The sequence below is a fragment of the Micromys minutus genome (genome assembly GCF_963924665.1).
Source record: "Micromys minutus genome assembly, chromosome: 10".
Classification (NCBI taxonomy): domain Eukaryota; kingdom Metazoa; phylum Chordata; class Mammalia; order Rodentia; family Muridae; genus Micromys; species Micromys minutus.
In genome coordinates this window covers 5097187-5110624 of record NC_137979.1, presented here as the reverse complement: position 1 = coordinate 5110624, position 13438 = coordinate 5097187, and the positions used below count along the sequence as shown (strand labels likewise).

Below are 13438 nucleotides of genomic sequence, written 5' to 3'. Positions count from 1 at the left end.
CAGCAGTAACTCAGCATGCTTGTTCTGAGATCTCCTGACTGCTGACTGCTACTGTGTTGCCCCTCTACAGCTCACCGCCTGCCTCTGTGATATAATCCTGAGTGAACTACTTTTCCTCTGAGCCCTCCTCTCCTGTGTTGGAAGAATTCAGGAATTGAAAAGGTGGAGGCCTGACAGTGGCCCTTTGCCAAAAGCCTGGGATTGGAGGAATTGAGCCCCAAAAGAGAGCAGTTACTGCCAGTGTGAGTCTGAGAGGGAGTCCCCTACTCCCTTCCACCCAACAACAGGGGCAGATCAAAATCTCCAGATTAGTTTGGGGAGTCTGCTCTGGGTCCTGCCACCAAGTTTTTATTTCTTTTCTTTCTTTTTTTAAAGAATTATTTATTTTATGTAAGTACACCAGTACACCATAGCTGTCTTCAGACACCAGAAGAGGGCATCAGATCCCATTACAGATGGTTGTGAGCCACCATGTAGCTGCTTGGAATTGAACTCAGGACCTCTGGAAGAGTAGTTGGTGCTCTTAACCACTGAGCCATCTGTCCAGCCCAAGTTGTTGTTGTTTTTTTTTTTTTCTTTCTCTCCTTTTTAAGTTTTTCTTGCTAAGAATGGTAACACATCTACAATCCCAGGATTTATAAGGCTGAGGCAGAAAGATTGCAAGTTTGAGGCCAGCCTGACTATATAGGGAAAGCATATCTCAGAAAGCTCACTGGTAGAATATTTTCCTGGTGTATTAGTGACTGCTCCTGTTGCTATGCTAAAATACCCTGTGCTGTGGTCTGACCCTGCCCCCAGTATAGCTTTAGCTATTTTGTTCATGCCCGCCAGCTATTTCATATTGTTGGTGTAACATGACTGCCAGTCACTGACACAGAAAAATAACTGGACTCAGAGCAGGGTCCTGCTGACCACATTTCCTGATATGTTCTGTATGAGGTTTGTTCATTTAAAACAATTTCACAAAGCTTTATACATAGGACCTATCAAGTTAAAAGTCAGTATGAACCTTTAAAATATCCTGAGTCAGAGTTGACCACCATGCAACACTTCCTGAACCTGTGAATGAGCTCATTGTGTTTTTTTCTTTTCTTAAAAATTAATCATTCCATTCATTTACATCTCAAATGATATCCCACTTCCTGGTTACCTGCCCACCAGCCCCTCATCCCAATCCGCCCTCCCTTTTTTCTTTTTAAAGATTTATTTATTTATTTTATATGAGTACACTGTAGCTATTTTCAGACACACCAGAAGAGGGCATCAGATCCCATTACAGATGGTTGTAAGCCACCATGTGGTTGCTGGGATTTGAACTCAGGACCTCTGGAAGAGCAGTCAGCACTCTCAACCTCTGAGCCATCTCTTCAATCCAGTTTTTTCATTTATAAGCCTGTCTGAGAGATGTTTGTAGTCGTAAGCTCAGATCAGTAGTAGGGTGTGTGTTCAATAAACCATCCCTGTCTGACTGAGATAGGCGTCTGTATAATAGTGGAGTGACTTTCAGACCCCAACACACTGAAAAAAAAAAAAAAGCAACTTAAGAAAAAAAGGATTTGTCTTGGCTCACAGTAGGTCTGGTGGTAAGAGACTGAGGCAGCTGGTCACACTGCATTTCCAGTCATGAGGAATAGAGAACAATGAACACTTTCCTTGTTAGCTTTCTACATTTTTCTCTTAAAAAATAAAATTATGAGCCATGCCATGGTAGTGCATGCTTTAATACCAGCAATCAGGAGGTAGAGACAGATGCCAACCTAGTCTACAGAATGAGTTCCAAGACAGTCTAGGACAGCCTGGGCCACACAGAGAACCTGTCTAGAAAAAAAAAAAAAAAAAACAAACTTTTTTTTAAAAAGTGGGGGGTCGGGGATGCTGGAGAGATGGCTCAGCGGTTAACAGCACTGACTGCTCCTCCAGAGGTCCTGAGTTCAATTCCCAGAAGTTGCATTTTAGCTCTGGTGTGTCTGAAGACAGCTACAGTGTACTCATATACATAAATAAATAAATCTTTTTTTAAAAAAGTGTATGTGTGTGTGAGAGCATACCCTCAAAAGCCAGAAGAGGTGTCAGATCCCTTCAAACTGGAGTTACAGGCAGTTGTAAGCTACTGGATATAGGTCCTGGGATCCAAATTTAAGTCATTTGCAAGAGCAGTAAGTACCCTTCTTAACCACCGAGCCACCTCTCCATCCCCAGCTTTCTCCTCTTTATGTAGTCCTAGCCTCAAGCCCAGAATAACTGGTGAGGCCCCCATTAGAGTGGTCTTCTCATCTTCGTTAACCTAATCTGAATAATCCCTCACAGGTATCTAGAGCAGTGGTACCCAACCTTCCTAAAGCTGTGACCTTTAATACGGTCCCTCACATTGGGTTGATCCCCAGCCATAAAATTACTTTTGTTTCTACTTCATAACTGTAATTTTGCTACTGTTATGAATCGTAAAGTAAATATCTCTGTTTCCCCATGGTCTTAGGTAACCTCTATGAAAGGGTTGATCCAAACTCTCAAGGGGTTGCAACCCACAGGGTGAGAACCACTGGTCTAGTTGTTTGCCCCTGGGTGATTCTAGATCTTGTCAAGTTGGCCTTAACCATCATGCTCTGGTTTCAACTGTTGGGGGAGCAGTAGTAAAATAAGAGAGCTGCCATTTTGATATATACAGTGTGAGCAGTTTAAAGTTCACATAGCTACAGGTGTGTTGTCTGCTGGCTGTGTGGATGGGGAAAGGGAGCCGGGACTTTCACTCTGATACAGCCGGGATTGCGGAAGTGCTACAGCTCTTAGAAAAGACAAGCGAGGAGGTTTGGACAGCCTGTGCCAGGCAGGTAGCCAAAGTCCCAGGTCTGTCATCAGCCACCAAAGCAGCTACAGCAATAGCAGCAGACATGGCAGCATGCCCAGCCCGGTGGGTCCAAGGTCCAGCAATGAATGCTTCAGAAGAGAGAACAAATGCTTCCCCAAGTGTGGTAAAGACAGCACTCTCAGATGACCCTCCATCCTCGGTGAAATAATTTGAATTTTATTCCTGTGGACAGGGACTGTAAGAACCTTAAGTAGAGGGGTGGGACTTAAGGGGTAGATGTTTCCTATTGGCTGAGTTTGAGATGGCTTGTGATTCTCTATTTGCATGAGGAAGCACTCCAGGTGCTACATTATGTGACTGGCCGCCCAAGGTCTTCTCAGTGGGGTGTTGTGGTTACACTTAGTCCAGGTAAGAAGACCATCGACTCCTACGGCTCTCAGATCTCAGATTCCTGAGTCTGAGCTCACTCAGCCTCAGCAGTCCTTATGCCTTTCTGGCCCACTTACCTTACACAGATGCCAAAAATCTTGCAGACCTGCCTCCACCCCCCTGCTTTAAGTGTCTCATGTGATACGGGAAAGGTGACTTCCCAGGTTGTCACTCTCCTCATCTATAAGTCAGACCTTGATGACAGTAATGAGATATGTCATCCGTTTTTTGGCAAATTTATTTATGTCACTGGAGTGGCTAAACTTAAAAGACTGACAGTATCAAGTGTTGACGAGGACATGGGACAACTGACACTCTCCAACACTGTTGGTGGGAAGCACACGCTGGTGAACTCCACTAATTAGAAATGCCTACTAAAGACAAACATCCAGGAGCTCAGAGGCTCAGCAGCTCCAGGACTGAATTTCTTATGCCTTCCACAGGTTATATGTCAATATTCATAACAACTGTATTAGAGGCCAAAATAGGATGGTGACACTTTTGAACAAATACTTTCTGTCATGGACTAATTCATTCCACAAGCACAGTGTTAACCCTGAGTACCTCTGAGTAGGTACTTTAAGAGATAAGAATCAGCCGGAAGTGAGCCACTGGCTGTCTGGTCTTGTGTGGCAAGAAAAGCCTAAAGATTAGGTTGTAAGAAAAACCGAAGCCGTGTTTCGAAGACCTGTGCTACAGATATTTCATCAGTTTGTGAGACACGAGTCTGAAGTAGCCAGCAGTTTGGTTCTTGAACGATCTCCGAATAGTGTTCAGTTACTCGGACAAGTAGGTCAGGACTCTGTCAGGAGACAGGTGGAAGGAAAAAAAAAACCCAGTCACCATATTTTCTCTAGTAACAAATGAGATGTGGTGACCAGGGGACACTGAAGTATACCAAGTGGGTGATGTCAGTCAAAAGACGACTTGGCACAGAATTTCAGCGTTTTGACCAGGCCTCAGAGATGTGGCATATCAGTATGTGAAAAAGAGGGCTCGTATATTTGTGGAAGGCAAAGTGGACTATGGCAAACACATGGATAATACCACGTGATAAAAACAATGTAAGACGGCAAGCAACAGCAATCATAGCTGATAACGTTATATTTCTGAGTGACCAGACAGGAGAAAAGGCATAGAACGGATGATTCATCTCTGATCATTGCTTGGTACAGTCCTTTGCAAATCATATTTTATATAAAAAAAGAGATAAGAATCCCACTGAGACTGAGCTTCTAGGATGGGAACCCTCAGACCATGCCCAAGCCATGACAGCAGCTTTATTCATGAATCAAAAGTTAGAAATAGGGCTGGAGACATGGCTCAGAAGTTAAGAGCGCCAACTGCTCTTCCAGGGATCCTGAGTTCAATTTCCCAAGCAACCACATGGTGGCTCACAACCATCTGTAATGGGATCTAGCGCCCTCTCCTGTCGTGCAAGCAGATGTGCAGGCAGAACACAGTATACATAATAAATAATTTTTTTTTTTTAAAGTTAGAAATAACAACACCATCTGTTGTACAAATAACCTGCAGGATACTCATGCCATAAACTTTTAAACTGAAAGAGAAAACCGGCAGAACACAGAAGTGCCTCAATGTTGAATAAAAGCCACTAGGTACAAAATGACTGTGAATCCATTTCAACAAGGACCACAAAGGAGGGTGAAGAGAACCAACAATGGCTGCTGAGCAGCTGACAGGGGTTGAAGGAGTCTCTGGGGCTTCAGGTTGCTTCTATTGTGAACCAGGTGGTGGTTTCATGTATAAATACAGAAAGAAAAAGTTATGTATGTAGCCAGGCATGGTGGCACACACCTCTAATCCCAGAACTCAGGAGGCAGAAGCAGAGGGATCTCTGTGAGGTTGAAGCCAGCCTCGTCTACAAAGTGAGTTTCAGTACAGCCAGAGCTGTTACACAGAGAAACAGCTTGAACAGCAAAGCAATATAAAATAGGACAAAAAAAAAAACAAAAAAAAACAATAAAACAAACAAAACAAAAGACGGGAGCTTGTGGGCTGGAGAGATGGCTCAGTGCCACAAAACCTGCCAACCCGAATTCAAATCCAGGTATCCATACAGTGCAAGAAGAGCGCTGACTCTCAGATGTCTTTTGGACTCCAAAAACATGCATGCCACACACACACACACACACACACACACACACACACACACACACACACCATACACACAAAACAAATTTTAAATAGGGCCAGCAGGATGACTCGGCCGCCTCCTGACATCCACATGCACACACATGCATGAGCGCATGCCCATGCACACAGATCTTTTTTTAAAGACAAGGTTTCTCTGTGTGTAGCTCTGTATAACCTGGAACTCACTCTGTAGACCAGGCTGGCCTCAACTTACAGAGATCCAGTAAGTGCTGGGATCAAAAGTGTACGCCACCACTGCCTGGCAGAGAAAGGAAAAAGTTATAGATATTTAAAATGTTAATGTACATTTGTTTATATTTATGCATATGTATCTAAATGCCCTGCAAGGCCAGTGCTGGGTCCCTGGGAACCAGAGCCATGGGCGTCTGTGGTCATGGTTGTGAAGTAGATCTTCCAGGAGTACTCTGAACAGAACCATTCCTCCAGACGCTAAAAGACTTTTTTTAAGGACATGGCCATGTGATAATTCATGCTGTGGGCTTTACATCGTATCAGTGTGTGCCACCTTGGAGCCTCTGTGGCAGCTCACTCACAGGGCTGCCCAATCACCCCTGCCAAAGCTGGAGTGTGGGGCTGTGAAAGGCACCCTGGTTCCCAGTTGAGCCCGGGCTTGAAACCCCAGTGACCCCGAAGGGACGGTAGGCGTTTCGCCTGACTTCCTGGCACTAGGCCCCTGTCACTAGCCCTTCAGAGATTTGTTGCCATCAGTGTTGTTAAAAGATGACGTCCGGGTTTTGGCACCAATGTTAGGAAAAGGATGAAGAGAGTGGGGGAATATGGCCCATGGAGGTGTGGTGAGGCATGGGGGCAAGGAGGATGCCTCTGAGGGGCCTATGTTGGGAATCCCTTTCCCCTGAGGGACCAGCTATACGATGGTATAGTACAGAATAGAGTTTATTCGGGTCATGGGGAGTTAAGAGGGTAGTAGAGGCAGAGAGGGAGAGAGAGAGAGAGAGAGAGAGAGAGAGAGAGAGAGAGAGAGAGAGAGAGAGAGAGAGAGAGAGAAGTAGAAGCTGGCCATGAGCACGTGGTGGGGGGGAAGAGAAGGGATGAGGGGGGAGAAAAGGGAGCAAGAGAGCAAGAGAGAGAGGAGGGGGCAAGCAGCCCCTTTTATAGTGTCAGGTCACTGGGGTGAAGCACACCTGTCTATTGCCAGGTAACTGAGGGGTGGGGTTTACAGAATCCCAACAATCCAACAATCAGTCCTTCCACAGGTAGAGGATGTGACCACAGGCCATGTAGGTTCAAGACATTTTAATGAGGTACCTAAAAGCCTGGAGCCTTAGCCATAGAACTTTCCTTCCCAAACACTCCTCCCTGCAAAAGGGATTTAACCTCAGGCACACTTTCCGCCATGACAATAACTGCCTTAAAACCACGGACTGCCTCTTTTCATCGGGATCCACTTCTCTGCGCTCCCAGCTATGGCCGACAACAGAACCAGTCAGAGTCCCTTCCCCCTTTCCCCTTAGGCCCCAGGCTAGATCCAGTCCTTGGGCCTCCACTGTTCTCTTCCAAGGCATCTAGCAGCGACTGGGTGTCTGAGAGCCTGACGGTCTCGACCTCCTTGTACGCCCGGGGACCCCCGAGCCATCCTCCGACATCCCCAGGACCTGACTGTGCTTCTCCACCCCTGGAACGGTGTCCTACGGCTTCCCTACAGCCCAACACCCACCCCGGGAGAGCGTGGGGTGAGCACAGTCAAACTCCCCATGTCCTGCCTCCCCAAGCCTTCGAGGATTGGCAGAGCAGATGCGGCACCCACAACCCTACACTGGAGGAGCTACCAGAGGTTTTTTGGAGCAGCGCAGTGGGAAGTTTCTGGAAGGTCCCTATATCTAAGAGGGCTTAGTGCCCAGAAGCTAGCCATGGCATTTGACCTTGACAGAGATCCAGAAAGGTCTTGCCTTTCCTTGGGCCATCCTATGCAGAGCCTTCTGATGGGTGACACTCCTCACTCACGATGCTTCACCAGAAGCTCCAGGCAAGAGTGGTGTCCACATCTAAGTGACACACATTGACATCCCATGCCACCTGGGCCTCCCTACAAGGCAGGAGCTGAGAAATGGCACTGTGTAAACTCGTGTCCCAGTCAGGAACTCAACTCTGCAGCACTGAGAAAGGTGGCAAAACTGCACCTAGCTACATGGACCACGCCCTATTACTCAGCAGACGGTTGAGACAGGCTTTGAACCTGGCTGTGGCTAACTTACCACAGGAGGCCAAAGCTTAGCAGAAGAGAACGCTTTGCTTCGCTTCACTTCACTCCAGAATGGAGAACCTACTGGAGCAGATGGGTAACCCCAAGGGCTCACAAGGAACCGGAGCTGTAAAGCTTTATCCTAGCGAATGCCCCCAAACCATCATTGCGCTATAGATGCTGTCAGAGGGCCACTAGTCTGTCGAAGAACAAACCAGAACAAGCCGCCCCCTCCCCACCCACCTCCACCTTCCCATCTCCTTTGCTTCTCTTCTCCTATCTAGGATTCAGCGGGGTCCTGTCCAGGATCCTGGTGTCTGACCCAGTCTGACCAGCAGAAGCCTCAAACCAGTGCAGCTCTGTCTAGTCACCAGGACTGGGCCAGTACCCCTCTGTGAAATGGGTTCACATTAGGTTGGGCAGCAGGGCAGGAGGTGTGTGTGTGGGCAGGGGGTGGCTGAAGGAAGAGGGTCCTGGCTGTTATTCCAGAGGACCCAACATCGTCATGGTGACTCACAATACAACTCCAGTTCCAGGGAATCTGATGCCCTCTTCTGGCCTTCGTGGGCAATTTGCGTGTATGTACACACGCCCACACATACAAATCTATATCACAGATAAACATAAATTTAAAAGTAAAAATAAATCTGAAAGAACAAGCAGAAGACAACAAGGTGGTCTGAGATTTGCTTTCCACAGAACTGGGGATGAAACCAAGGCCTTGCACACACTGGGCAGGCACTCCGACATCCAGCCCCAGCTCCGGCCCCCAAGATGGTCAGATAGTCCAGTGCAGGCCAAGGTTAGAGGCGCCACTGCTGCAGACTAAAGCTCTGACGGCAGGATACAGAGAGGCGTTTTGTCTGTTGTCTGATTGTGTTTTTGTAATATTAACTGATGACCACCCCAAAGTCAAGAGTACATACTGCTCTTGTAGAGGACCCAAGGTCAGTTCCCAGCATTCATATGGGGCAACTCCCAATTAGTAGCTCTAGTTCCAGGGACCTGACACCCTCCTGTGGACTCCTCAGACACCTGCACATATGCATGTGCGCATAAGCACACTCAAACTGAGACAGGGGCTGGTGAGATGGTTCGATGGTTAAGAACGCAGTTTCCAGAACTTATACCAAGTGCCTCTGGGGAATTCAATATTGTCTTCTGGCCTTTCTGGGCACTGCAAGCACATGGTACACACAATGACAAGCAAGCAGAAACGCACTTATACATAAGATAAAAATGAATTTAAAACTGTTTCATGGGCTGGAGAGATGCTCTTCCAATGGTCCTGAGTTCAATTCCCAGCACCCACACAGTAGCTCACAACCATCTGTAATGGGATCAGATGCGCTCTTCTGGTGTGTCTGAAGACAGCTACAGTGTACTTTATAAAATAAATGTTTCAAAGGCCAGTGAGACTGCTCCTGATGACCTGAACTCCTCCCCTCAAACTCATGTGGTGGAAGGGGCTACTACAGGTTGTCTGACTGTGGTGCATGTGCACCACAAGTATAAATAAAACCTGGTTCCAATAAATGCCATGGAAGGAGGGAATTCAGGGCATGACCTCTGAGGACATGATCTGTGACTTGTGTCAATAGTCAACAGAGCCAGCCTGCAAGCTTCCTTCATGTCTCCCCAAGGTCTCATTACATAGTTGCCTTGCAAAACCACCAGTCACAAAACACAGGTTACTTTCTCTGAACTCCAAAGCTTTGCACTTGTCCTTTAAAGCCCACTGAATGATTCCAGCAAAGGCAGGGGCTTTTGAAAGCCAGGATCCCCCAGAATGCCCTAGTAGCAGGTCCTTCACTGCTCTAAACTGAGCTGCTTCAGAATTGAAGTGTGCCACACAAAATGTCTGGCACAGAGAAAGCTGAGGGTTACACAGTCTTCTCTCTCAGCTGCAATGTCACTCTTGCCGACTCCTCTGTATTCACTTCATGTCTTCAGGGATCGTTCCTTCTGCATGGAGTACTGCCGTGAGCTGGTCCATTATGCCAGCCGTGCCTGGGATTTTGCTAAACTGAGGAATTGGTAGAAACGGCAAATCACTTATGCTGCACTTCTGACACACAAAATGATGCAGGGCCATCTGCCACTCGGGCTGAAGACAGAAATGTTCTAGTGTTTCTAGGTGGCTAAAGCAAATAATCTCATTTCAAAAAACTCACATACCCCCAGCCCTATTTTTAGAAGTGCTGGCTTCTGATTTCTAGTGCTCCGCACAGCTCTTATCCTTAGGATTTGGTTTTAAGGAAACCTCTGGTTTTAAGGACAGGCTGGAAGGATGATGGCTCAGTGGTTAAGAGTGCTGACTGACTGTTCTTACAGGGTCCTTCCCTGGTTCATTTCCCAGAACCCATGTCTGGAAGCTCACAACTACCTGTAACCCTAGCTCCAAGGGGATCCAATACCCTCTACAGGCCAAAAGATACTGGCTTTCAGGAATGCATTGTACACCCCACCCCCAACCTCCCTCAAAAGGAAAAAGAGGCCAGGTGTGGAGGTGTATGCCTTTAATTGGAAGGCACAGATCTCTACTTTCAAGCCCACTCTGTACTACACACCAATTTCCAGGGCTACAGAGTGAATCTGACTCACTCTTCCATACACACCCCTATACACCTATCTATACATCAACATACAGAAGAGAGGCCAGTTGCAGTGGTGTGTGCCATAGTGCCAGCTGGTTGGAGGTGGAGGCAGGCTTGGGAATTCAAAGCATACATCTGCCACACAGTGAGTCTCAGCACAGCTGGTACAACCATCCAAAAAGAACAGATGGGGATCCAAAGCAACCTTCCAACTTCTAGCAGCTCAGACTCAGACTGAGAACAACTACTTAGTGAGGCTGGTGATGGGGAGACACATTCATGACGGTGCCTGAGGAGAGACACCCAGAGACTGGCTGTCTTACGAAGGGTGAGAAAAGTACATTAGCAATGGCCTCACAGAGCCTAGTCAGGGAAAGATACACAATGAGGAAATGAACAGAGATGCAGCCAACAGCAGCAGCCTTCCAGCAGGTTACACTGGGAGCTGTGGACACAGCTGTTTCTTAGTATAAAAGCATAATGCAGTGATGAGAATCCATTCACACTTGCTGCAAAGGGATAGTACAGAGATCCTGAGCTCTGTGCGAAATCACACAAGTCCAGTGGTAGGGGATGCAGAGATGGCGGAGTAGTTAAGACTAACTGCTGCTCTTGTAGAGGAGCTGAATTTGGCTCTCATCAATTACATGGTAGCTCAACCCATTAAAAAAATATTTATTTAATGTGTGTGAGTACACTGTAGCCATCTTCAGAAACACCAGAAGAGGGCATCAGATCCTATTACAGATGGCTGTGAGTCACCATGTGGTTGCTGGGAATTGAACTCCGGACCTCTGGAAGAGTAGACAGTGCTCTAAACACTGAGCCATCTCTCCAGCCTGGCTCCACAAGACACACCACCTATTCTGGACCACTGTGGTCAACACACTCCTGTGCACAAACACACCCACTGAAAACATACAGGTAATGTATGGAACCTTGGTCCTTTATCCCCCTTCTCAGTTCTATGAGGAACAGGGACACAGACCTGGTTCTGCCACTTGCACCGATCAAATGGTGGAACAGCAGGGTGAACATTACCTAGTTTTTACTCTTGGCAGCAGCCCAGAAGGATCACCAAGACAAGTCACTCTTCTTTGACCACTACAGCAGGGACTGCGACATATCAGGTGGTGACGTGTACATACTTGAATTTCATACATGAGCACAATGCACTGGAATCAATCACATCCCTCTTTATTTTCTTAAATTTATTTCTCCTTTCACTTTGAATACTCTATTTACTTCTGCTTTCCATCTCTCATCTTCATGTGTAGCCATCTTCCTTCTGCTCCCACCATTCCTGTTGTGTTTCGTGGTCTTATGGTGGATGCTTTTCACTTCCTCTGCTTGCTTTTGAGGTTACCTACCATCTTGGTGCTTTTCCCCCTCCTCCTGCAACACACTTTTTTGGTATGCTAGGAGCAACTTTGCCATCTGGCCACGTTTCCAGTTCTCACCTTGTTTTACATAGCACCACCCAATAGACATTATCCCCAAGTTTGCGGCTCAATATGTGGACCTACTTACTGGTGGTGTTTTGAGAAGTTGAGGCATGGCTGGCAGAGGTCAATCACAGGGGCAGACCTTTGATGCTACTACCTTCTCTGCTTCCTGTCCCTCTCTCCGCTCCTCCTCCCAGGCCACAACTTGGTAACTTCCCCCTCACTGCCACAGAAAGGGAAAGCAGCCCTCACCTCTGTTCTGTCCTCTCCATGGCAGACTGTAACCCTGAAACTGGGCCAAAATATACCTCTGCTCTCCTAAGAAGCTCCCATCAACCATCTGTTGACAGTTACATAAGACATACACACTACTCCACTACAACGTCAAGTATTTTTAAAGACTGCAAGACCTAAGACCCACTGCTAGACATCCATCCTACAGCAAGAGCAGAGACATCGGTCAGACTGGATAGCACCTCTCTGCAGAACTTCAGGACAGGTTGCTTCCACAACGCTTCACACAGTACTTGTTCACACAATCAGCAGTAATTTCACAGACAGAACTGTCTAAACCTAGCTGCCTGATCTACCAAAGCTCCAATTTGGGAAACCTACAGAGAAAGACCAATATAGTATACAATGTATCAAGGCACTCATCACTGAAGCAGCAAAGAGGAATCTAGGTACAAGAACCCTCAACATTTAATGCACACTATCAAACCTTTAAAAAAAAACAAAAACAAAAACACAAAACCCTTAACATACTCAACACTTCATGACAACTTGAGGTATATCCTAAAAAGGTTGCACCTTGAACACTCTCTAACATGTGACTGACCTATATACCCCAAAGGTGTGTAAAGCTCAATCAGAAGACAAAAATATAAAAATGAATCCTTTAAAAGTTCTACTCCAGACATTTTGTTGAGTGAAATTCAGGAATTCCAAGGAGAGGTCTGCCAAAAAGACTGCCATAGCTTTCTTTTTTTTTATGGAAAAAAACAAACAAAAACAAAAAACCATAGGTGGTGGCCTACACCTTTAATCCCCACACTTTGGGAGATAGAGGCAGGTAGATCTATGTTGAGTTCAAGGCTAGGGCCAGCCTGGTTTACAGAGTTCTAAGGTATCCTGAGATATAGAGAACCCCCCACCCCTTTTTAAAGTCACAAAAGGCCACTTGTGGTGACCCATGTCTTTAATTCCCATACTGAAGAGGCAGAAACAGGTGAATCAATTCTCATTCTCCCTCTCACTCTCTCCATCCTCCCAGCCCCCAGAGTTCCAAATCAGCCAAGGCTACATAAGACCTGTCTCCAAACAAAAATCAGTCATAATCCTGAAAGCAATCCATATAACCAATGTATAGAATGGAAGAGAAAAATGGAGATGCATTGAAGTATACACACACATGTATGAAAATGTCACAATGAAACAATGTCTTTACAGTTCTATCAAAGAGACTACAAGAGGCACAGTCATCACTAGTCAAGTCCAAAAACATAACCTCACAAAGGTTATTTTTAACATAGGCACAATTGTGAAAACAAAAACAAAAACATTTAAATTTATAAAAGGCAAAAATAGTCAAAAGAATTGTGAGATTAAGGACTGATAAAAACAGGTTTAGGTCAGAATAAAATCTACCTCAAAACTAAGTCTATAAACTATTGGCTGTTTCTAGGAACACAGTAAAAGCCAGTTACCCCTAAGACACCACAGCACCATAAACTCCAGCTGTAATTCCACCCACCTGCCTCTGCCTCCCCAGTGCACACAGATG

General features: G+C 46.2%; 1 pseudogene across 1 annotated transcript; it reads left to right on the top strand.

The window, feature by feature from the left end:
- Positions 1-3534: 3534 nt before the first annotated feature.
- LOC308426284 (single-stranded DNA-binding protein, mitochondrial-like) lies at positions 3535-4374 on the top strand (annotated as a pseudogene). The gene is made up of 2 exons: positions 3535-3582; positions 3890-4374. The product of its transcript is annotated as a single-stranded DNA-binding protein, mitochondrial-like (transcript).
- Positions 4375-13438: the final 9064 nt, after the last annotated feature.